Here is a 23541-nt window from a genome sequence, read left to right on the forward strand (position 1 = left end):
TTTTAAAGGAAATTCCTTTTATTCTGTGCCCTCTGGTCCTAGACTCTCCCACAAGTGGAAACATTCTCTCCACGTCCACTCTATCCAGGCCTTTCACTATTTGCTGTTGATGAAAGTGAGGGTGTGGACAAGGTGAGGCATTGGTCAAGGTGAGGCGTTGGTCAAGGTGAGGCGTTGGTCAAGGTGAGGCGTTGGTCAATGTGACGTGCTGGTCAAGGTGAGGCGTTGGTCAAGGTGAGGCGTTGGTCAATGTGACGTGCTGGTCAAGGTGAGGCGTTGGTCAAGGTGAGGCGTTGGTCAATGTGACGTGCTGGTCAAGGTGAGGCGTTGGTCAAGGTGAGGCGTTGGTCAAGGTGAGGCGTTGGTCAAGGTGAGGCGTTGGTCAAGGTGACGTGCTGGTCAAGGTGAGGCGTTGGTCAAGTTGAGGCATTGGTCAAGATGAGGCATTGGTCAAGATGCTGGTCAAGGTGAGGCATTGGTCAAGATGCTGGTCAAGGTGCTGAGCATGTCGCCATTGGCACTACCTCCATGTGTGAGACGTGTACGGTGAGCAGCCGGTGTTTCCTATCCATGGACAAAGCTCTTGCTCTAGAAGGGACCTTCCCCTTGACAGACCCCACCATGCCGTGAGACCTGGTATCTAAGGTAATGCCCACTCTACCAGCATTGTCCAAGGTCCAAGCACTGGCCGGCATTAAGGCAATAACGTTGTTACAATTATCCTCTCCTTCATGGGGCAAGATTGCTGACCAGCCAATAGCAAGTCACTTCACTCAGAATGATTGGGGATTAGGTTTGTGGTCCATTCTCATTTTAAAGAGCAAGCTTCTATTTAATGTTTTAGTTTGTCAAACTCCCAGAGGACAAATTAGTTAAATGTTCCCATTGGGGCTAATTTGCTGAATTAATCCGTCAAGGATAAATGGTGCAGGAAAGTAGAGGCTTCCTCCCACACCCACATCAACTTTGTCTTGGTTCTCTGATGTAGGGGATGGACAAATAGCATCAAAGCCCCTGCTCCCCAACTGATGGCAACTTGTTCCAGGAATATTTCCCCCACTCCAGTCCTGTTGGCACTTTGGTGGCTCTTGTTGGTCTCTTGGTGTGCCACCTGTCACCAGTAACTTGATGCTGCATGGTCACTGTGTTGTCCAAGACCCCCTCCATCACTGGAGAGGCCAGGGTGCGACTCGTCCTTGATTATGTAGCTGTTCTTGCTGAGGCAGCGTGAGGTATAAATGGAGTCAATAGAAAGGAGGGTTTTGGCCCAAAACATTGCCTATCTCCTTCGCTCCATAGATGCTGCTGCACCCGCTGAGTTTCTCTAGCATTTTTGTGTACCTTCAATAGAAAGGAGGTTGGTTTGTGTGAAGTGTCCACAATTTGCTGCAATTTCTTGCAGTCTTGCATGGAGCTGTTCCTAAACCAAGCAGTGGTAAAAAAATTTTTGTGGTGCATCTGTAGAAGTTGGTGAGAGTTGCCGGGGACATGCCAAACTTCCTATGCCTTTTTCAGGAAGTAGAGGCGTTGGTGTGTTTTCTTGGTCGTTGCTTCAATATGGGCAGTCCAGGAGAAATTGTTGGTGATATTGACTCCTAGGATTGTGAAGATTTCAACCATCTCGACTTTGGGTATACTGGGGTATGTGTACCATTTTGCTTCCTGAAGTCGATATTTTGGCCTCTTGATCTTGAGAGAGAAGTTTAGAAACAAGGTGAAATTCACCTCTCTCCTCTCTTTTAAACACCAGTGAGTTTTCCACGTTACATAAGCTCTTATACCTGGGCTCGCAAATAATGTAAAGACACTTTAAACAAGGAGGCCAAACCTGTATGGCCCCTGGTCTGGACTCTGCAGAGTTGAGGCTAGACTATATTCCATCTGCTTGTGGTCAGGGATGATGGTGTGGGTGGTTGAGTCTAGGGTGGAGTGTGCCATGCTGTGGGCTACTGGTGATTAGGATTGGAGTAGGTTGTGGGATTTGTATAACCAAGGGAGATTCTGTGTCCTCCACGTGTGGGTTTGAGTTGTGGACTGTGTGTGGGATGTGTGTGGGATGCGTGTGGACTGTGTGAACTGTGTGGGATGTGTGTGGGATGTGTGTGGGATGGTGTGGGATGCGTGTGAGATGCGTGTGGGATGCGTGTGGGATGCGGGTGGGATGCGTGTGGGATGTGTGTGAGATGCGTGTGGGATGCGTGTGGAATGGTGTGGGATGCGTGTGAGATGCGTGTGGGATGGTGTGGGATGGTGTGGGATGCGTGTGGGATGGTGTGGGATGGTGTGGGATGTGTGTTGGATGCGTGTGAGATGCGTGTGGGATGGTGTGGGATGCGTGTGGGATGCGTGTGGGATGCGTGACATTCGATGAACTAGACATAACCAGGATCTATCCACAATCATTCACTCAGCTTCAGGTTCACACAGAGACCGGTGAGAATGATTAGTCACATTGTCCTGGGCAGTCGGGACAAACATACACGTCCCTGTGAGATGGCCGCTCCAATGACCTCTGGCCAGGGGGGCAGAGGTCGGGGGGCAATGGGCAGTGGGGCAGGGGTAAGGGTGGGGGGTGGAATATATTTCCCTTGTGGGAGAGGGCTAAGTCCCACTGTGATAATGGAAAGACACTTGTTAATGCTCTGTGATTCTGTCCGCAGCCTCCGTCCGCCCGGCCTGACCATCGCCCACCAGCCGCCCACTGCCGGTGTCTGTCTGACCGTCCCCTGGAGATTCCTGGAGCTGCTGTCCATCTCCGGTCATCTCCGGCCATCACCGTGGTCACTGTGTAACTCTGGTGGTCCCGGCCCCCAGTAAACACCGTCTGTTGCCGGAGGTTGCCGATGGTGTGACGGGGACAAGATGATGTGCGAGGTGATGCCGACCATTAACGAGGATAACCGCCGCGGCTCGCAGTACGGTGCGGACGATGGGAACTTTGAGCAGCTGATGGTCAACATGCTGAATGAACGGGAAAGGCTGTTAGAGAGTCTGCGAGAGACACAGGACAGTCTGTCCGGTGCCCAGCTACGGCTACGGCAGCTCGGACACGAGAAGGAGTCACTGCAGAGGCAGCTCAGCATCGCACTGCCACAGGTAGTGGGTCTGGGGGTGGGGGAGAGGGGGGGGACCGGTGGTGGGGAGTGAGGGGGGGGTGACACAGGGGGTGGAGTGGGGGTGGGGTGACAAGGGGGTGGGTGGGTGTGTAGTGGGGGTGGGGTGTGTGGAGGGGGGGTGTTGCGTGTGAAGTGGGGTGTCAGTGAGCCCTGTGGGGGGGGGTGGGGGGGGGGGGGGGGTAGGGGTGTGTGGAGGGGGGGGTGGGTGTGGAGGGGGGTGTTTGCGTGTGAAGTGGGGTGTCAGTGAGCCCTGTGGGGGGGGGGTGGGGGTGGGGGGGGGGGGGGGGGGGACCGGTGGTGGGAGTGAGGGGGGGTGACAAGGGGGGGTGGGTGTGTAGTGGGGGTGGGGTGGTGGAGGGGGGGTTGCGTGTCAGTGAGCCCTGTGGGGGGGGCCGGTGCTGAGATGAGGAATGGATTAGTTCAGCAGATGGGTGAGTCGATGGCAGATGGAGCTGACGATGTGGAGGTGACGAGGCTGTGCATATTAAAGCTGGATCCTGGCGTGAGAGTGGTTTGGCAGTAATGCCGTCATTGTCGGGGGGGGGGTCTGGTCAGGGTTTATCCCTGGGCTCAGCTGGTGTAGGGGTGAACACATCTGTGTCTTGTACAGCTGTTGTAGGGATGTGCACATCTGTATTTTGTCCAGCTGTTGTGGCGGTTTCCTGTTTCTCCCCGTCACCCTGCGCTGCCACTCCATGGATCCCCTCCCGGTGAGTGGCGGTGAGTGGTGGTGAGTGGCGGTGAGTGGCGGTGAGTGGCGGTGCCTCGGGCGTGAGTTCTCTCCCCTCCACGCCGACCAGCGATCGCCCGTTAAACATCCTTGTGTATACTGATATTGACCTGGTTTGTGAAAATGTGCAGCAGATTGTGCAAGTTCTCAGCCCAGTGGGGGCAAAGTTAGTGTCCACGCGGTGCTGTGTTGTGGGTGGGTGCGTGTGTGATGTGTGGACATGGGGCAGGGGTGGTGGAGTGGGGGGTGCGTGGAGCGTGGGGCCACAGCGGGGGTGGGGTAGCGAGTCCTGGCCTCCGGTTTCTGAGACGTGGGCACCTGTTTGTCTCGAGGAGGATGGGTGCAATGTGGGAATAACCACACTGATCCCAGGCCTGAACATTCTCACATCATTGGAACACATATTCAGGAATAACTCAGCATAAAATGCCCTCGGTGCTGTTTAGATTCCAGACTGGTCTGAGGCTGAAAGATATTCTGTAAGACAGAGTTGTGTAGTAACGGGCAGCTGGCATATGGCACTGGGTGGACCACGTGTGCGTTTAATCCCTTGGCTCGGACAGCGTCCAGGAGCCCGGGATAACTGTCCTGCTGTCTTTAGCATGTGCCAGGGCGTGTTTGTGTGGTAACATTGGCACAGACGTCAGTGCAGCTCTACCTGGAGAGTGAAGTTGGCATCACACAGCACTGAAACAGGCCATTCGGCCCAACTTGGCCATGCCAGTCAACATACCCCATCTGCATTAGTCCCACCTATCTGTGTTTGGCGTGCACCCATATCCTTTACGACAAAACAATTTGCCCCTCAAGTAACAATTAAATCTTTCCCCTCGCACCTTTAACCTATGTTCCCTGGTTCACGACTGTCTGGGAGATTTTCACGAAGCATTTTGGGGCACTTTGCCCAACTCACAGGGTGGGCAAGACATTGAGGATAACATTCTGAGATTCTGATGCTCAGAGATTCATCAGGAACAGCAGGGTTTAGTTTAGAGATACAGTGTGGAAACTGGCCCTTCGGCCCACCGCGTCCATGCTGACCAGCGATCGCCCGTTCTATGTTATCCCACTTTCCCATCCACTAGGGTGTGCTGGTGGCACAGAGGAAGACCATTGTCCATCCATGGATCAGTCTGAAGAACGGTCTCTCCCTGAACGTCACCTATCCATGTTCTCCAGATATGCTGCCTGACCCGCTGGGTTACTCCCCCCTGCCTTGCGGCTGATAGTGCAGATGGCTGCCCAGTCTGGGGGGGGCTCAGGTGTTAACACAGCAGTGTCGCAGCTAAACGTGCCGCAGGATAGGGGGGCCGGCACTGCCCCCTCGCCACGCGTGTGGGAAACAGCGAGGGCAACGCGTGTTGTGGGGGAATCATGTGTGTGGTGTTTGGGGGCCATATGTGGTGTTTGGGGCCTGTGTGTGGTGTATGTGGGGCCCATGTGTGGTGTTTGGGGCCTGTGTGTGGTGTTTGGCGCCCAGTGTGGTGTTTGGGGGGTGTGCCCTGTGTGTGGTGTTTTGGGGCCCTGCGTGTGTGTGGGGGAGGGGCCGTGGGTGCCTGTGTGTGTGGTGTTTGGGGCCTGTGTGTGTGGTGTTTTTGGGGCCTGTGTGTGGGTGTTTGGGGCCTGTGTGTGGTGTTTGGGGGGGCCCATATGTGGTGTTTGGGGCCTGTGTGTGGTGTTTGGGGCCTGTGTGTGGCCCATATGGTGTTTGGGGTGTTTGGGTGTGTGGTGTTTGGGGCCTGTTTGGGGCCTGTGTGTTGTGTGGGTGTGGTGGTTTTGGGGCCTGTGTGTGGTGTTTGGGGCCCGTGGTGTGGGGCCCGTTTGGTGTTTGGGGCCTGTGTGGTTGGGGTGTGTGGGGTGTTTGGGTGTGTGGTGTGTTTGGGCCTGTGTGTGTGGTGTTTGGGGCCCATATGTGGTGTTTGGGGCCCGTGTGTGTGTGTGGGTGTGGTGTTTTGGGGCCTGTGTGTGGTGTTTGGGGCCTGTGTGTGGAGTTTGGGGCCCATGTGTGGTGTTTGGGGCCTGTGTGTGGGGTTTGGGGCCTGTGTGTGGTGTTTGGGGCCTGTGTGTGGTGTTTGGGGCCTGTGTGTGGTGTTTGGGGCCTGTGTGTGATGTTTGGGGCCTGTGTGTGGTCTGGATCTGGATGTAGAGCATCACTCAGCACTATGATGGGGGTGGACTTGCCAGTCAAGATGGAGATGCTTTAGGAGATGCGTCTTTGTATGTGTTGATGTTTTGGACATCTCTGATGCTGGCTGGCAGGGTATTCCAATCCCTTGCTGTCTTGAAGAAAAAACAGTTAGAAAGTGCTAATGAGGTGCCGTGTGGAATGAACTAATTTCCAGGCTGGTAGCTTCTGATTGCATGAGGACCTCCACTTTAAATCATTAGTGGTATTCTTGTGGAATGTTGTCAGTCTGATGAACTTGCGAACAGTAGTAGGTGGATGAAGTTGAAGGTCCTTTATCCTGCTGGAGACTGAGCTCTGCCCCTTGTTGTTGGTAGATATCAACCTCGCTGCTCCGTTTTGCACGGCCTGGATCTTGTTGATGTTCCCTGGAGTGAAAGGATCCCACACGGAGCAGCAACATTCAACATGTGGACATACATACGTGTGTTTGGGGCCCAGCGTGTGGTGTGTGCCCCGCGTGCTGTGGGCCCTGCGTGTGCTGTGGGCCCCGTGTGCTGTGGATCCCGCGTGTGCTGTGGGACCCGTGTGCTGTGGGACCCGTGTGTGCTGTGGGACCCGTGTGCTGTGGGCCCCGCGTGTGCTGTGGGACCTGTGGCCCCACGTGTGCTGTGGGACCCGTGTGTGCTGTGGGACCACGTGTGCTGTGGGCCCCGCGTGTGCTGTGGGACCCGTGTGTGTGGGCACGTGCTGTGGCCCCACGTGTGCTGTGGGACCCGTGTGCTGTGGGCCCCGTGGTAGAGCCGGTGTGGGACCCGCGTGTGCTGTGGGACCCTTGTGCTGTGGGCCTTCAATCCCCTGTCCTCATGGATCCCAAGGTGCTGAGTGGGACCCCAGTACCGTGCTGTAGGACCCCACTAGCTGTGGCAGCCCATGTGCTGTGGCTGCCATCCCGTGTGCTGTGGGACCCGTGTGCTGTGGATCCCGTGTGCTGTGGGACCCGTGTGCTGTGGGACCCGTGTGCTGTGGGACCCAAAGTGTGTGCTGTCCAGGATTTTAGTCTCGCTGGTCTCTCTCTCTGCTGTGGAACTGATCCTGCCTCGCTGGTCTATCCCTCCATGTCTCGTACCTGCCTGGTCCACTGTCCCCTCTCACCTCCCTGTGGTCCCCGCTTGTTGATCCTGTGTGTAACTACCACCCAATCTCTGGTCTCACTCCTCTCTCCCCGCTAGTCTCTGTGGCCCACCACCTCGCTGGTCTCTCTCTCTCTGTGGCCATCACCTCGCTCTCTGGCCACCACCTCGCTAGTCTCCCTGTCTGTGTGGTCTCGGTGTAACCTTCCCACTGTCATGTTTCCACTGCCCTGCAGGAGTTTGCTGTCCTCACCAAGGAGCTGAACCTGTGCAGGGAGCAGCTGCTGGAGCGAGAGGAGGAGATCGCGGAGCTGAAAGCGGAGAGGAACAACACGCGGGTGAGTGAATGACCATCCCGGCCCACTCAGGTGGGCTGTGGTCACAGCACGGGGTCAGGGGGAGTGACTGCATTACTGCCATCAGGGTTGTTTGCATTACTGTGTTGCTGCACCCTTGTGCTGTTACTGCATTACTGTGTTACTGCATGCCAATGCTGCGATACTGCGGTCCTGCATTACTGCGCCCTGGTTTAGCTGTGGTGTTGCCTGCAGCTGCTGCTGGAGCACCTGGAGTGCCTGGTGTCACGGCATGAGCGGTCTCTGCGGATGACGGTGGTGAAGCGGCAAGCCCAGTCTCCGGCCGGCGTCTCCAGCGAGGTCGAGGTGCTCAAGGCCCTCAAGTCACTGTTCGAGCATCACAAGGCTCTGGACGAGAAGGTGCCATCACCCCCCCCCCCCCCCCCCCCCCCCCCCCCCCTCCCCATCTCCCTGCTGCGTCTTCCACACACCCCTCCCGCCCCGTCTCCCCACACCGCCTTCTACCCGACATGTCATTCCCTCGCCCCCCCCCCCCCCCCCCCGTCCGTCTCGCCCCCATCACCCCTCCCGCCTTCCTACCCAGAAGAAAGATTCTAGGGGGAGAAAGAGGTGATCGTGGCTGACAAGGGAAGTCAAGGACAGCATAAAACTAAAAGAGAACTTTGCAAAGATTAGTGGGAAACGACAGGATTGGGAAGCTTTTGAAGAACAACAGGGGGTAATTAAAAAGGCAATACGGGGAGAAAAGATGAAATACGAAGGTAAGCTAGCCAATAATATAAAAGAGGACTTATTTGCATCAGTCTTCACAGTGGAAGACACCAGCAACGTGCCTGAAATTCAGGAGAGTCAGGGGGTGGAAGTTAGTGGAGTGGCTGTTACTGAAGAGAAGGTGCTTGACAAGCTGAAAGGGTTGAAGGTAGATGTCACCTGGGCCAGATGGACTGCACCCTAGGGTTCTGGAAGAGGTGGCTTTAGAGTTGTGGAGGCACTCTAGAGATATTTCAAGCACCGCTCGAGTCAGAAGTGGTTCCAGACAATTGGAAGATTGCCAATATTACCCCACTGTACAAGAAGGGAGCAAAGCAGAATAGTGGGAACTATAGGCCTGATAGTCTGACTTCAGTGGTTGGTAAGATTTTAGAGTCCATTATATAGGATGAGGTTACGGAGTATTTAGAAGTTCTTGATAAAGTAGACCAAAGTCAGTATGGCTTTATGAAGGGGAGGTCTTGCTTGATAAATCTGCTGGAATTCATTGCAGAAGTAAATAGCAGGACAGACAAAAGAGAGGCAACAGATGTTGTTTATATTTTCTGAAAGCCTTTGATAAGGTGCCACACGCGAGCCCATGGTATCAAAGGGCTGGATGGCAGAAGGCAAAGGATGGAAATAATAGGGGCTTTTTCTGGTTAGCTGCCAGTGACCAGTGGAGTTCCACAGTGGTCAGTGCAGGGGCTGCTATTCTTCACGTTGTATATTAATGATTTAGACGAGGGGATTGAAGACTTTAGAAGATATGAAATAGGTGATGGGGCAGGTAGCATAGGTTGGGAGAGTGGGCAGAGAAGTGGCAGATGGAATATAGTGCAGAAAAGTGTGGTATGCATTTTGGTAGAAGGAATAAAGGCGAATACTATACTCTAAACGTGGAGAGATTCCAGAAATCGGAGGTACAAGGGGATTTGGGAGTTAAAAAGTTAATTTGCAAGTCGAATCGGTGGTAAGGAAAACTAACGCAAAGCTAGCATTTATTTCAAGAAGGCTAGAATACAAAAACATGGATGTCATGCTAAGGCGATTGTGAGGCCACATTTGGAATATTGTGAGCATTTTGTTTGCACCGTATCTGAGGAAGGATGTGCTGGCTCTGGAGAGGGACCAGAGGAGGTTTACTAGAATGATCCCAGCAATGAGTGGGTTAACATATGTTGAGTGTTTGATGGCACGAAGCCTGTACTCGCTGGAGTTTAGGAGGATGAGGGGTGAACTTCATTGAAACTTCGGATGTGTGGAGACGATGTTTCCACTTGTGGGAGAGTCCAGGACTAGAGGTCACAGCCTCACAATTAAAGGACGTTTCTTTAGGAAGCAGATGAGGAGGAATTTATTTAGTAAGAGGGTGGTGAATCTGTGGAATTCTTTGCCACAGACGGCTGTGGAGGCCAAGTCAATGGATATTTTTAAGATAGATCCTTGATTAGTCCGGGTGTCGGGGGTTATGGGGGAAAGGCAGGAGAATGGGGTTAGGGGGGAGAGATAGATCAGCCATGATTGGATGTTGGAGTGGAGTGGATGGGCCGAATGGACTAATTCTGCTCCTATCACTTGTGACTTTGACAGGCATGACACACATTCACTGTGCAATATGGCCACAAGTAACTGACACACACACACACACACACACACACACACACACACACACACACACACACACACACACACACACACACACACACACACACACACACACACACACACACACACACACACACACACACACACACACACACACACACACACACACACACACCAACCTGCTGTGTGCCCTGCAGGTTCGGGAGCGGCTCCGTGTGGCACTAGAGAGGGTCTCGATACTCGAGGAGGAGCGGGAAACCACAGCCCAGGATGTGAGTTGGAGACAGGCCCTTCGGCCCACCGGGTCCATGCTGTCCCAAATACTGGGTCCCGCACGTGGCTCATGGCTGGAGACGCGGTGGCATCGCAGGAACCGTGTGTGGAGAGAGATCGCCCCTCTCCAAACCCCCCACCCCAACCTCCCCCCACCCCAACCTCCCCCCACCCCAACCCCATCCCCCTGTCCCCCCCCCCCTCTCTCTCCCCACGCCCCCTGACAGTCCAGCTGACGGGAACGTACCTGTGGGGGTCCCGCCAGGCACTCCCTGCACGAGGTGACCCGCGTATAACCCCCCACCCCCACTGGTCCCGGTGCTGGACTTGTCAGGGTTGGAGTGCGCGTGCACTGGCCCAGGGAGGATGCAGAGTGACCGTGAGTGACTCCCCGTGTCCAGTGCAGAGGCTGACCAACAGTGCAGTGCTGGCCGGAGATGGGGGCCCAGAATGACTGTGAGTGACCGCTTGTGTCCAGTACAGTGCCTGACCTGCGGTGCTGGGTAGTTATAGGTTTACCAGGGTGAGGACAGGTGGGGACAGGGCAGGGACAGAGTGACCATGACTGACAGCTTGTGTCCTTTGCAGAGGCTGACCAATGGGGCGGTGCTGACCGGAGACGGTGGGCCGGAGTGCGCGGTGTTGCCGGAGCGAGCGGGCGGGGAGCTGGCACAGGCCCGGGAACGACTGGCAACGCTCTGCCGTAAAGTGGCCGAGTTGGAAGAGGAGCTAGGCACCGCCCGAAGGGAGCTGGTCAAGTCTGGGGAGGCCAACGGCAAACTGCAGCGTGACCTGAAGGAGGTGGGGGTCTGGAGGAGTTGCAAGGTGGTGGCGGGGGGGGGGGGGGGGGGGGGAGGTGGGGTTAACGTGGGGGAGGGATAGGGATAGGGATAGAGAGGGAGGGGGGCTGTAGCTGATGTTCTGGGGGGGGGGGGGGGTTGTAGCAATATTGGGTAACGGGGGAGGGGGGATACTAAGCGGGGACCACAGGGGCCAAAGGCTTCCAGCATCAGGGCGCTCTCAGTGGGAGACACCATTCCCTCACTTGTCAGACATGACACACACCTGTCCACAGAGCACATACACACCTGTGCGCATTCAAAGCTGTGCACACCCACACCTGTGGCTATTCAAACCCCACCCAAACTTGTCCCCACACACACACACCTGTCCCCCCCACACACACCTGCCCCCCCCACACCACCTGCCCCCCCACACACCTGCCCCCCCCACACACCTGCCCCCCACACACACACCTGCCCCCCCACACACACCTGCCCCCCCACACACACCTGCCCCCCCCACACACACCTGTCCCCCCCACACACACACCTGTCCCCCCCACACACCCCCCCCCCACACACACCTGTCCCCCCCCACACACCTGCCCCCCCCCCACCACCTGCCCCCCCACACCCTGCCCCCCCCACACCACCTGTCCCCCCCACACACCTGCTGCCCCCTCACACACACCTGCCCCCCCACACACACCTGCCCCCCACACCCACCTGCCCCCCCCCCACACACTGCCCCCCCCCCCACCACACCTGTCCCCCCCACACACACCTGCCCCCCCCCCACACACCTGCCCCCCCCCCACACACCTGCCCCCCCACACACACCTGCCCCCCCCACACACACACCTGCCCCCCCACACACACCTGCCCCCCACACACACCTGCCCCCACACACACCTGCCCCCCCACACACACCTGCCCCCCCACACACACACCTGCCCCCCCCCACACACACCTGCCCCCCCCCACACCACCTGCCCCCCCCCCACACACCTGCCCCCCACACACCCCCCCACACACTGCCCCCCCCACACACACCTGCCCCCCCACACACACCTGCCCCCCCACACACACCTGCCCCCCCACACACACCTGCCCCCCACACACACACCTGCCCCCCCACACACACCGCCCCCCCCACACACACCTGCCCCCCCACACACACCTGCCCCCCCACACACACCTGCCCCCCACACACACCCCCACCCACACACACCTTGCCCCCCCCACACACACCTGCCCCCCACACACACACCTGTCCCCCCACACACACCTGCCCCCCCCACACACCCCCCCCCACACCTGCCCCCACACACCTGCCCCCCCCCACACACACCTGCCCCCCCCCACACACACCTGCCCCCCACACACCTGCCCCCCACACACACCTGCCCCCCCCACACACACCTGCCCCCCCACCTGCCCCCCCCACACACACCTGTGCCCCCCACACACACCTGCCCCCCCACACACCCCCTGCCCCCACACACACACCTGCCCCCCACACCCCCCCCCACACACACACCTGCCCCCCACACACACCCACCTGCCCCCCCACACACACCTGCCCCCCCACACACACACACACACCTGCCCCCCCACACACACTGTCCCCCCCACACACACCTGCCCCCCCCACACACACCTTCCCCCCCCACACACACACCTTCCCCCCACACACACCCTGCCCCCCACACACACACACCCCTTCCCCACACCTTCCCCCCCCACACACACACCCACACACCTTCCCCTGTCCCACCCACACACACCCACCTGTCCCCACACACACCTGTCCCCCCCACACACCTGCCCCCCCACACCTCCACACCCCCCCCCACACACACCCTGCCCCCCCCACACCTGTCCCCCCCCCCACACACTGCACCCCCACACACCCTGCCCCCCCACACCCCTGCCCCCCCCACACACACTGGCCCCCCACCACACACACCTGCCCCCCCCACACACACCTGCCCCCCCACACACACCCTCCCCCCACACACCCCTTGCCCCCCCACACACACCTGCCCCCCACCCACCCCCCCACACCTGCCTGTCCCCCCACACACACCTGCCCCCCCCCACACCCCCTGCCACACACACCCCTGCCCCCCCCACACACACCACACACCTGTGCCCCCCACACCCTGCCTGCCCCCCACACACACCACCCCCCACACACACCTGTCCCCCCCACCCACACCTGCCCCCCCACACACACACCTGCCCCCCCACCCCCACCCTGCCCCCCCACCCACACCCCGATGCCCCCCCCACACACCACACCCTGTCCCCCCCACACACACCTGCCCCCCACCACACACCCACCCCCCCCACCCACACACCCTGCCCCCCCCCACACCTGTCCCCCCCCCACACACCCTGCCCCCCCCACACCTGCCCCCACCCCCACACCTGCTCCCCCCCCACCACCTCCCCCCCCCCACACCACACCTGTCCCCCCACCCCTGCCCCCCACACACACACCCCCCCCACCCACACACTGCCCCCACACACACCCACCCCCCCCACACACCCCCCCCCACACACACACTGAGCCCCCCCCCCCTGCCCCCCCACACACACCTGCCCCTGTCCCCCCACCCCACCACACCCCCCCCCCACACACCTGCCCCCCACACACCACCTGCACACCCTGCCCCCCACACACCACACTGCCCCCCCACACACCCCCCCCACACACACCTGTCCCCCCACACACACCTGCCCCACACCCCCACCCACACACACACACACACACTTGCCCCCACCCCCCCCACCCCACACACCCCACACCCTGCCCCCACCACCCTGCCCCCCCACCCACCTGCCCCCCACACACACCACCTCCCCCCCCCCACACACCCCACCCCACACCCCCACCCACCCCCCCACACCCACCCTGCACCCCCACCCCACCCACCCACCCCCCCCACACCCCTGCACCCACACCCACCTGCCCCCACCCACACCCACCTGCCCCCCCACCACACCCACCACTTCCCCCCACACACCCCTGCCCCCCACACACACCTGCCCCCCACACCCACCTGCCCCCCACACACACCCCCCCCCCACCTGCACCCCCCCACCCACCCCCACCACACCCCCCCCCCACCACACCCCTGTCCCCCCCACACACACCCCCCATCCCCCACACACCCCACCTGTCCCCCACACACACACTGCCCCCCCCACCCCACCTGTCCCCCCACACCCCCTGCCCCCCCCCACACCCCTGCCCCCCCACACCACACACCCCCCCCCCACCACACCTGTCCCCCCCCACCACCTGCCTCACCCCCCCAACACCCCTCCCCCACACACACACTGCCCCCCCACACACACCTTCCCCCCAACACACACCTGTCCCCCCCCCACACACCTGCCCCCCCCCCACACACACCTGCCCCCCCCACACACCCCTGCCCCCCACACACACCTGCCCCCCCCCACACCTGCCCCCCACACACCCACCTGCCCCACACACACACCTGCCCCCCCCACACACACCTGCCCCCCCCACACACACCACACCTGCCCCCCACACACACCTGCCCCCCACACACACCTGCCCCCCCACACCCTGCCCCCCACCACACCTGCCCCCCACACACACCTGCCCCCCCACACACCCCCCCCCCACACACCCCCTGCCCCCACCCACACACCCCCTGCCCCCCACCACACCTGCCCCCCCCACACACCCCACCCCCCCACCCCTGTCCTGCCCCCCACACACACACCGCCCCCCACACAACACCCCCCCCCCCCCACACACCACCCCCCCCCCACACACACACCACTGCCCCCCCCCCCCCCACACCCACCTGCCCCCCCCACCACACCACTGCCCACACCACCTGCCCCCACACCCACACCTGCCCCCCACACACACCTGCCCCCCCCCACACACCCCCACACACACCCCCCACCCCACCACACACACCTGTCCCCCCACAACCACACCCCCCACACACTGCCCCCTTCCACACACACCTGCCCCCCACACACACACCTGCCCCCCCACACCACACCCACCCCCCCACACCACACCTGCCCCCACACACACACCTGTCCCCCCCCACACACCTGCCCCCCCACACACACCTGCCCCCCCACACCCCCACCTGCCCCCCCCCACACCACCTGCCCCCCCACACACACCTGCCTGCCCCCACACACACACCTGCCCCCACACACACCCTGCCCCCCACACACACCTGCCCCCCACCACACACCTGCCCCCCCCACACACACCTGCCCCACACACACCTGCCCCCCCCACACACCCCCACACTGCCTCCCCCCACACACACACCGCCCCCCCCCCACCCCACACCTGCCCCCCACACACACACCCCCCCCACACCACCACCTGCCCCCCCCACACACCTGCCCCCCCCACACACACACCTGTCCCCCCACACACCCCACCCCCCCACACCACCCCCCCACACACACCTGTCCCCCCCACACACACCTGCCCCCACCCCACACACACACTGCCCCCCCACACCACACCTGTCCCCCCACCCACACACCCCCCAGCCCCCCCACACCACCTGCCCCCCACCCCCCCCACACACACACCACACCTGTCCACCCACACCCCACGCCCACCCCCACACCCACCCTGTACCCCCACACACCCTGCCCCCCCACACACACCTGCCCCCCCCACACACACCTGCGCCCCCCACACACACCTGCCCCCCCCACACACCCCTGCCCCCCCACACAACACCTGCCCCCCCACACACACACCTGCCCCCACCCACACACCACCCCCCCCCCACACCACCCACAACCCCCCACCCCACCACCCTGTCCCCCCACACACACACCCCCCCCCACACCCCCCCACCACACCACACTGCCCCCCCACCCACACACCCCCCCCACACACACCTGTCCCCCCACACACACCCTGCCCCCCCACACCACACCTGCCCCCCACCCACACACCACCCTGCCCCCCACACCACACCTGCCCCCCCACACACACCTGCCCCCCCCCACACACACCACCCCCCCCCCCACCCACACACCACCCTGCCCCCCACCACACACACCCCTGTCCCCCACACACACACCTGGTCCCCCCCCACCACAGCCCCCCACACATGGAGGCACAGCGGGAGGACATGGAGGAGAGAATCACGACGCTGGAGAAACGTTACCTCAGCGCCCAGCGGGAGGCGACCTCACTCCACGATGCCAACGACAACTGGAGAATGAGTTGGCCAGTAAACAGTCCCTCTTCAAGCAGGTAAGCAGGGTCCTTGTAGGGTGGGGAGTCCCTCAACGCCCCCCCACGCCCCCCCCCCCGCCCAGCCCCCCCCCTACCGCCCCCCTCCCCCTCCTCAACCGCCCCTCCCCACCGCCCCTCCCCCCCCCTCCCTACCGCCCCCCCCCCCCTCCTCACTGCCCCGCCCCTCCTCACTGCCCCTCCCCCTCCTCACCACCTCCCCCTCCTCACTGCCCCTGCCCTCCTCACTGCCCCTCCCCCTCCTCCCTGCCCCTCCCCCTCCTCACTGCCCCTCCCCCCCTCCTCACCGCCCCTCCCCCTCCTCCCCCTCCCCATCTCACCCTCCCCCCTCCCCCCCCCACCCCTCCTCCCCACCACCGCCTCCCTCACTGCCCCTCCCCCTCCTCCACCGCCCCTCCCCCTCCTCACCGCCCCTCCCCCTCCCCCCGCCCCCCCCCCTCCCCCCGCCCTCCCCCTCCTCACTGCCCCTCCCCCTCCCACACTGCCCCTCCCCTCCCCCCTCCCCCTCACTGCCCCTCCCCCTCCTCACTGCCCCTCCCCCTCCTCACCCCCCTCCCCCTCCTCACCGCCCCACCCCCCCCCCTCCCCTCCCCCTCCTCACTGCCCCTCCCCCCTCCCACCCCCTCCCCCTCCTCACTGCCCCTCCCCTTCCTCACCGCCCCTCCCCCTCCTCACCGCCCCTCCCCCTCCTCACTGCCCCCTCCCCCTCCTCACTGCCCCTGCCCCTCCTCACTGCCCCTCCCCCTCCTCACCACCGGTTCCTCACGTCCCCCCGAACCTCGCACCGCCACACTGGGAACAATTTCTTCCCCACCGATCGTCCTCCCATCACTAGGGTGTAATCCCGACCTTGCGCTTCTTTCCCTGCGCTTTCCCCGAAACTAACACAATGATGTGCACTCTGGGTGTTGCTCCCGGGCCGGCACTGCCAGTTACACGTGTGGCATGATTAGTGTGGAGACCAAGTACCGGGGCACGCATGACAGTGGTTCCCGTCACCGTCACGGTAATCGTTGCCGTTACCGACACCGACACCGACCGCTCCCTTTCAGAGCGAGGACAGGAACCGGGAGCTGCAGGAGTGGCTCGATTCGTCCAAACGGAAGTTGCAGCAAACGCTGAGGAAGGCGGAGACGCTGCCAGAGGTGGAGGCGGAGCTGGCCCAGCGCGTGGCTGCACTCAACAAGGTGGGGGGCACCCTGGGGTGGGGGAACCCTGGGGTGGGGGACACCCTGGGGTGGGGGACACACTGGGGTGGGGGCATCCTTCTGGTGTGGGGCACCCTGGGGTGGGGGCACCCACTGGGGTGGGGGCACCCTGGGGTGGGGTGCACCCTAGGGTGGGGGACACACTGGGGTGGGGGCACCCTTCTGGTGGGGGGCACCCTGGGGTGGGGGACCACCCTGGGGTGGGGGCACACTGGGGTGGGGGCACCCTGGGGTGGGGGGGCACCCTTCTGGTGGGGGGCACCCTGGGGGGGGGAACCCTGGGGTGGGGGAACCCTGGGGTGGGGGCCAGCTCGTATTTCAACAAGGTGGCACCCTGGGGTGAGGGGGCTTGGGGAGGGAGGGGCACCCTAGGGTGGGGGTGATCCCTGGCCTCTCGAGTCCAGGCTATGTGCCGTGGGCATATGTGGGGTCCCGGGCACCCTGGGGTGCTGCTTTCTCCCCGTGGGTGGGGGACGTGCGGCCGGATCTGACGCTGCGCCTCCCGCAGGCCGAGGAGCGACATGGCAACATCGAGGAGCGGCTTTGCCAACAGGAGGCCGAGTTGGAGGAGAAGAACCAGGAGCTGCAGCGGGTAAACTCCCCCCCCCACCGCACGCCCCCCCCCCCCCCCCACCCAAACTCTCCCCCCCCCCCCCCCTCACCAAACTCCCCCCCCCCCCCCCCCACCGCTCGCCCCCCACCACTGCTCGCCCCATCCCCACTACAGATAGGTCCAGGCGGACTGAGCGAAGGTGTTGAGCGAAACGCTCGCCCAGTCTACGTTCGGTCTCGCCGATGTAGAAGTGTCCACATCTTGAACAACGGAGACAGTAGATGTTGCTGGAGGTGCAAATTAACCTCTGCCTTACCTGAAAGGGCTGTCGGAGTCCCAGGACAGAGTCGATGGGGGAAGTATAGGGACAGGTGTTGCATCTTCTGCGGTTGCTGGGGAAGGTACCTGTGGAGGGGATGGTTTGTGTGGGAATCGATGAGTTAACCATGAAGTAGCGGTGTAGGTGGGCTCATCTACCCATCTATATCTCAGTATAAATGTATTTTAAATATCATAACTGTATCCACGTTTATAGCTTCCCCTGGCAGCTCATTCCCGATACAGACTACCCTGTGAGTGAAAACATCCTTACCTCTCTCCCCTCTCACCTTAAGCTTGTGCCCTCTAGTTTAGAACCCTCGCCCTGGGAAAAGGCTGTGAGTGTTCACTTATCCGTGCCCGTCATGATCTTGTCCACCTCAATGTGGTCACCCCTCAGCCCTCTACCCTGCAGAGACAATACCCCCCCCCCCCCCCCCCCCCCGCGCCCCCCCCCCCCTACCCCCCCCCCCCCCCCCCCCCCCCCCCCCCCCCCCCCCCCCCCCGGCAGCGGGAACGAATGAACGACGAGCAACAACAAGCGCCTGTCGGAGACGGTGGACAAACTACTGTCCGAATCCAACGAGCGGCTGCAGCTGCACCTGAAGGAACGCATGGCGGCGCTAGAGGAGAAGGTGAGGGGGGGGGGGGGGTAGAGGGAGAGGGGGAGAGAGGGGGGGGGGGGGGGTAGAGGGGAGGGGGGAGAGAGGGGAGGGGGGGAGAGTGGGGGAGGGGGGGATTGAATAGAGTAGGGGGGGGGGGGTGGAGGGGGAGGATAGAGGGGAGAGCGGATAGTGGGGCGGGTAGAGTGGGGGGGGGGGGTCTTCCTGTCGCATCCTCACTGTCACCTCGCTCTACTACCCCCCCCCCCCGAGGTGAATGGCCTCCAGTGCTTTAGTGCGTGTTGTCCAGCTGTGCAGAGTGACCGGGAACATCTAACCGCGTTGTCCGCGGATGTGTAGGAATCCTCTCTAAGCAATGCTGCTGCCGGATGCTATTCGGCCCATTCAGTCTTTGCTAGCCCACTTTGCTGCGCTCTCTGCGGTTGTGCTCTGTCTCTGGCTGACTAACTCTAACGTTTGTCTCTCTTGTCCTGTCTCCTTCATCCATCCCCCCTCCCCCCCTCTCACCTCCCCCACCCCCCCGCCCCCTCCCCCCCCCCCCCCCCCCCCCCCCCCTCCCCCCCTCCTCGCTGCCCCCGCCGCTGTTTCTGCAGAACGCGCTCAACCAGGATCTCACTAACGTCAAAAGCTGCACGAGGAGGTGCTGCTCCACAAGGTATTCCTGCCCCCAGGGGCGGATACACCGGTGTAGGGGCGGGCAACGGTGTGGGTGGGGGATGGGGGGAGGAGGGGGATGGGGGGGCACAGGAGGGGGTGGGCATGGGGGGGCACAGGGTGGGGGGGGGGGGGTCACAGGGTGGGGGGGGGGGGGGGTCAGAGCGGTCGGACTGATCCTGATTCCGGGGGGCGGTGGTTGCGGTGTTTGACTCGTCTCTCTCCACAGGATCAGCTCGTGGCCGAGATGGAGCGGATGCAGACGGAGCTGGAGCAGCTGCGGACGAAGACCGGATCCGCGATGCCTACTCCAGGTAAATGCCCCTCTACTCCAGGTAAATGCCCCTCCCCCCCCCCCCCCCCCCCCCCCCGCCCCGCCCCGCCCCTCCACCTCCTCACCCCCCCCCCTTCCCCCTTCTAAATGGCTTACCCCCCTCTGTTTGAACGGACCTTTCTGTGGAACATCAGAGAGATGAGGGGAGACTTGTTCATTTATAACATTATGAGAGGCATGGATAGGTGGACCTTCCGACACCAGAAGGCACAGCTATAAGATAAGATGGGGGGGGGGGGTTAATGGAGATGTGCGGGCCACGTTTTTTTACACAGTGGATGTTGGGGGGTGGGAACGCGTTGGCAAGGGTGGCGGTAGAGGCAGATACAATGGTGATGTTTAAGAGGCTTTTAGACAGGCGCATGTGAATGCAGGGAATGGAGGGATATGGATCACTTGATATCATTGCAGTTAGGCATCGCCGAAGGGCCTGTTGTTGTACTGTTCTATGCTCGATGGAGCCAGATCTTTGAGCAGCGCCCATTGCATCTCTGTCCACGGGCGAGGATTGAGGTGGCTCCAGCATTAACTCCAGGGGTTGTAGACGCTTTCTCCAGACCTCTCCCATTTCACTCCTTGCTCCGTTGGCAGGTCCCTGCCGGGCAGTGCGTCCGAACTGCGTTACTCCCACAGCTCCGGGGTCCCAATGGGCAGCCACGTGGACATCTACAGCACCACAGGGGTCCTGCGGCGGCCTCATAAAGGCCGATGGGCCGCGCTCAACGACGACCCCTCCAAGGTATGATGGGCGACTGCAACACTTACTGCCGCCAGATGACAAAAAGGAAAGTCCAAATTCTTAATTCACAGAGATTTAATGCAGTAAACAAGGATAACTAGTTCATCAGACGAGGAGATCAGTAACTAGAGGACGCAAATCCATATTGGACAGTGCGAGTCTGAAGTGTGATCTGATTTTGCTCAATAGATCAGTAACTTTCAAAACTTGTTGGTTGATGCTCAAATACAAATGATTCATTCTGCATTGGTTGCCAGATCCAGGGTCACCAGATCCAAGGTCCAGGGTCACCAGATCCAGGGTCACCAGATCCAGGGTCACCAGATCCAGGGTCACTAGATCCAGATCCAGGGGTCCAGGGTCACCAGATCCAGGGTCACCAGATCCAGGGTCACCAGATCCAGGGTCACCAGATCCAGGGTCACCAGATCCAGGATCCAGGGTCACCAGATCCAGGGTCACCAGATCCAAGGTCCAGGGTCACCGGATCCAGGGTCACCAGATCCAGGGTCACCAGATCCAGGGTCACCAGATCCAGGGTCACCAGATCCAGGGTCACCAGATCCAGGGTCACCAGATCCAAGGTCCAGGGTCACCAGATCCAGGGTCACCAGATCCAGGGTCCAGGGTCACCAGATCCAGGGTCACCAGATCCAGGGTCACCAGATCCAGGGTCACAACAGGATCTACATCCACGGGGGAAGTGACCCAGGAAAGGGTCGGTGGAATTGAACTCTGTAACAACCTTTAACAGTTAAGTCAGGGCAGGACACAAAGCATTTTTAGTGTGCTGCAGAGTGTTGTAGAGGTCTGGAGTGCAGGTACATGTTGCAGGAAGGTGGAGACACGGGTGGTCAAGGCGTTTGGCCTTCATCGGTTGGGGCACTGAGTACAGGAGTTGGGACGTTACGTTACAGCAGTATTTTTCCCGGGGGGGGGGGGTCAAGAACCAGGGGACAGAGGTTTAAGATGAGAGGGTAAAGATTTCATAGGAACCTGAGGAGAAACGTTTTCACTTGATGGGTGTATGGAACGAACTGCCTGGGGAGGTAGTTGAGACAGGTACTATCGCAACATTTAAAATCAATTGGACAGGTTCGTGGATAGGAAAGGTTGAAAGGGATATGGGCCTTATGTGGGCAGTGGAGGCCACTCTGCCCATTGAGACTGTGCTGTCAGCGGCAGTAGATCAGCCTAAACCTGCCCCCGGCTGTGCAGATATCCCCTGAACCCCCGTGACTGGCGGGATGGGGGGAAATGCGGGGGGGTTTGGGGGGAGGGGGGTCGTGGGGTCACGGTCTGGGCAAAGTGGGGCAAGGGTCACCATGTCAATGTCTCACTCTCTCTCACCCCTCTCTCCTGCTGCCAATGGCACGGATAGCACGTGAGTATTTCCTGTGTGCGCGCCAGGGTCACAGGGTGATGGGGTCACAGGGTGATGGGTTTCACAGGGTGATGGGGTCACGGGGTGATGGGGTCCACAGGGTGATGGGGTCACAGGGTGATGGGGTCACGGAGTGATGGGGTCACAGGGTGATGGGGTCATGGGGTGATGGGGTCACAGGGTGATGGGGTTCACAGGGTGATGGGGTCACGGGGTGATGGGGTCACGGGGATGGGGTCACGGGGGTGATGGGGTCACAGGGTGATGGGGTCACGGGGTGATGGGGTCGGGGGGTGATGGGGTTACAGGGTGATGGGGTCGGGGGTGATGGGGTCGGGGGGTGATGGGGTCACAGGGTGGGTCGGGGGTCGGGGGGTGATGGGGTCGGGGGTGATGGGGTCACAGGTGATGGGGTCACAGGGTGATGGAGTCACGGGTGATGGGGTCAGGGGGTGATGGGGTCGGGGGGTGATGGGGTCCACAGGGTGATGGGGTCGGGGGGTGATGGGGTTACAGGGTGATGGGGTGTCAGGGGGTGATGGGGTCAGGGGGTGATGGGGTCGGGGGGTGATGGGTCACAGGGTGATGGGGTCACAGGGTGATGGGGTCACAGGGTGCTGGGGTCACGGGGTGATGGGGTCGGGGGGGTGATGGGGTCGGGGTTGATGGGGTCGGGGGGTGATGGGGTCGGGGGGTGATGGGGTCCGGGGGGGAACGGCACTGGGTTCAGCGACACCCCCCACCTCGGGAACCAGTCGCAGGAACGGCAGGACGGGGGAGGGGTAGGACCAGGATCAGTCCGACCGCTGGGACCCCCCACCCTATGCCCCCCTGTGACCCCCCAACCCTGTGATCCTCCCACCCTGTGACCCCACCCTGTGACCCCCCCACCCGGTGACCCCACCCTGTGCCCCCCCCTGACCCCCACCCTGTGGGGTAAAAAAAAAAAAAAACAACCCTGGGACCAACACCCTGTGACCCCCCCCCGGGAACCCCAGGCTGTGACCCCCCTGTGGATCCCCCCCCGCTCTGACACCCTATGCCCCCCTGTGACCCCCACCCTGTGATCCTGTGCCCCACCCTGTGACCCCCACCCGGTGACCCCACCCCTGTGCCCCCCTGTGACCCCCCCACCCTGTGACCCCACCCTGTGACCCCCCACCCGGTGACCCCCACCCTGTGACCCCCACCCCTGTGCCCCCCACCCTGTGACCCCCACCCTGTGCCCCCCTGTGACCCCCACCCTGTGCCCCCCTGTGACCCCCACCCTGTGACCCCCACCCTGTGCCCCCCTGTGACCCCCACCCTGTGCCCCCTGTTGACCCCCACCCTGTGACCCCCCCCTGTGCCCCCCTGTGACCCCCACCCTGTGCCCCCCACCTGTGCCCCCCTGTGACCCCCACCCTGTGACCCCCACCCTGTGCCCCCCTGTGACCCCCACCCTGTGACCCCCACCCTGTGCCCCCTGTGACCCCCACCCTGTGCCCCCCTGTGACCCCCACCCTGTGACCCCCACCCTGTGCCCCCCTGTGACCCCCACCCTGTGACCCCCACCCTGTGGACCCCCACCCTGTGCCCCCCTGTGACCCCCACCCTGTGACCCC

General features: G+C 61.8%; 1 pseudogene; it reads left to right on the forward strand.

Annotated features, from left to right (window-relative positions):
• LOC129713720 (liprin-alpha-4-like) overlaps nt 1-23541 on the forward strand; it is a 41577-nt pseudogene that overhangs the window by 2723 nt on the left and 15313 nt on the right.

The sequence above is a fragment of the Leucoraja erinacea genome, chromosome 37 (genome assembly GCF_028641065.1).
Source record: "Leucoraja erinacea ecotype New England chromosome 37, Leri_hhj_1, whole genome shotgun sequence".
NCBI classification, from domain to species: domain Eukaryota; kingdom Metazoa; phylum Chordata; class Chondrichthyes; order Rajiformes; family Rajidae; genus Leucoraja; species Leucoraja erinaceus.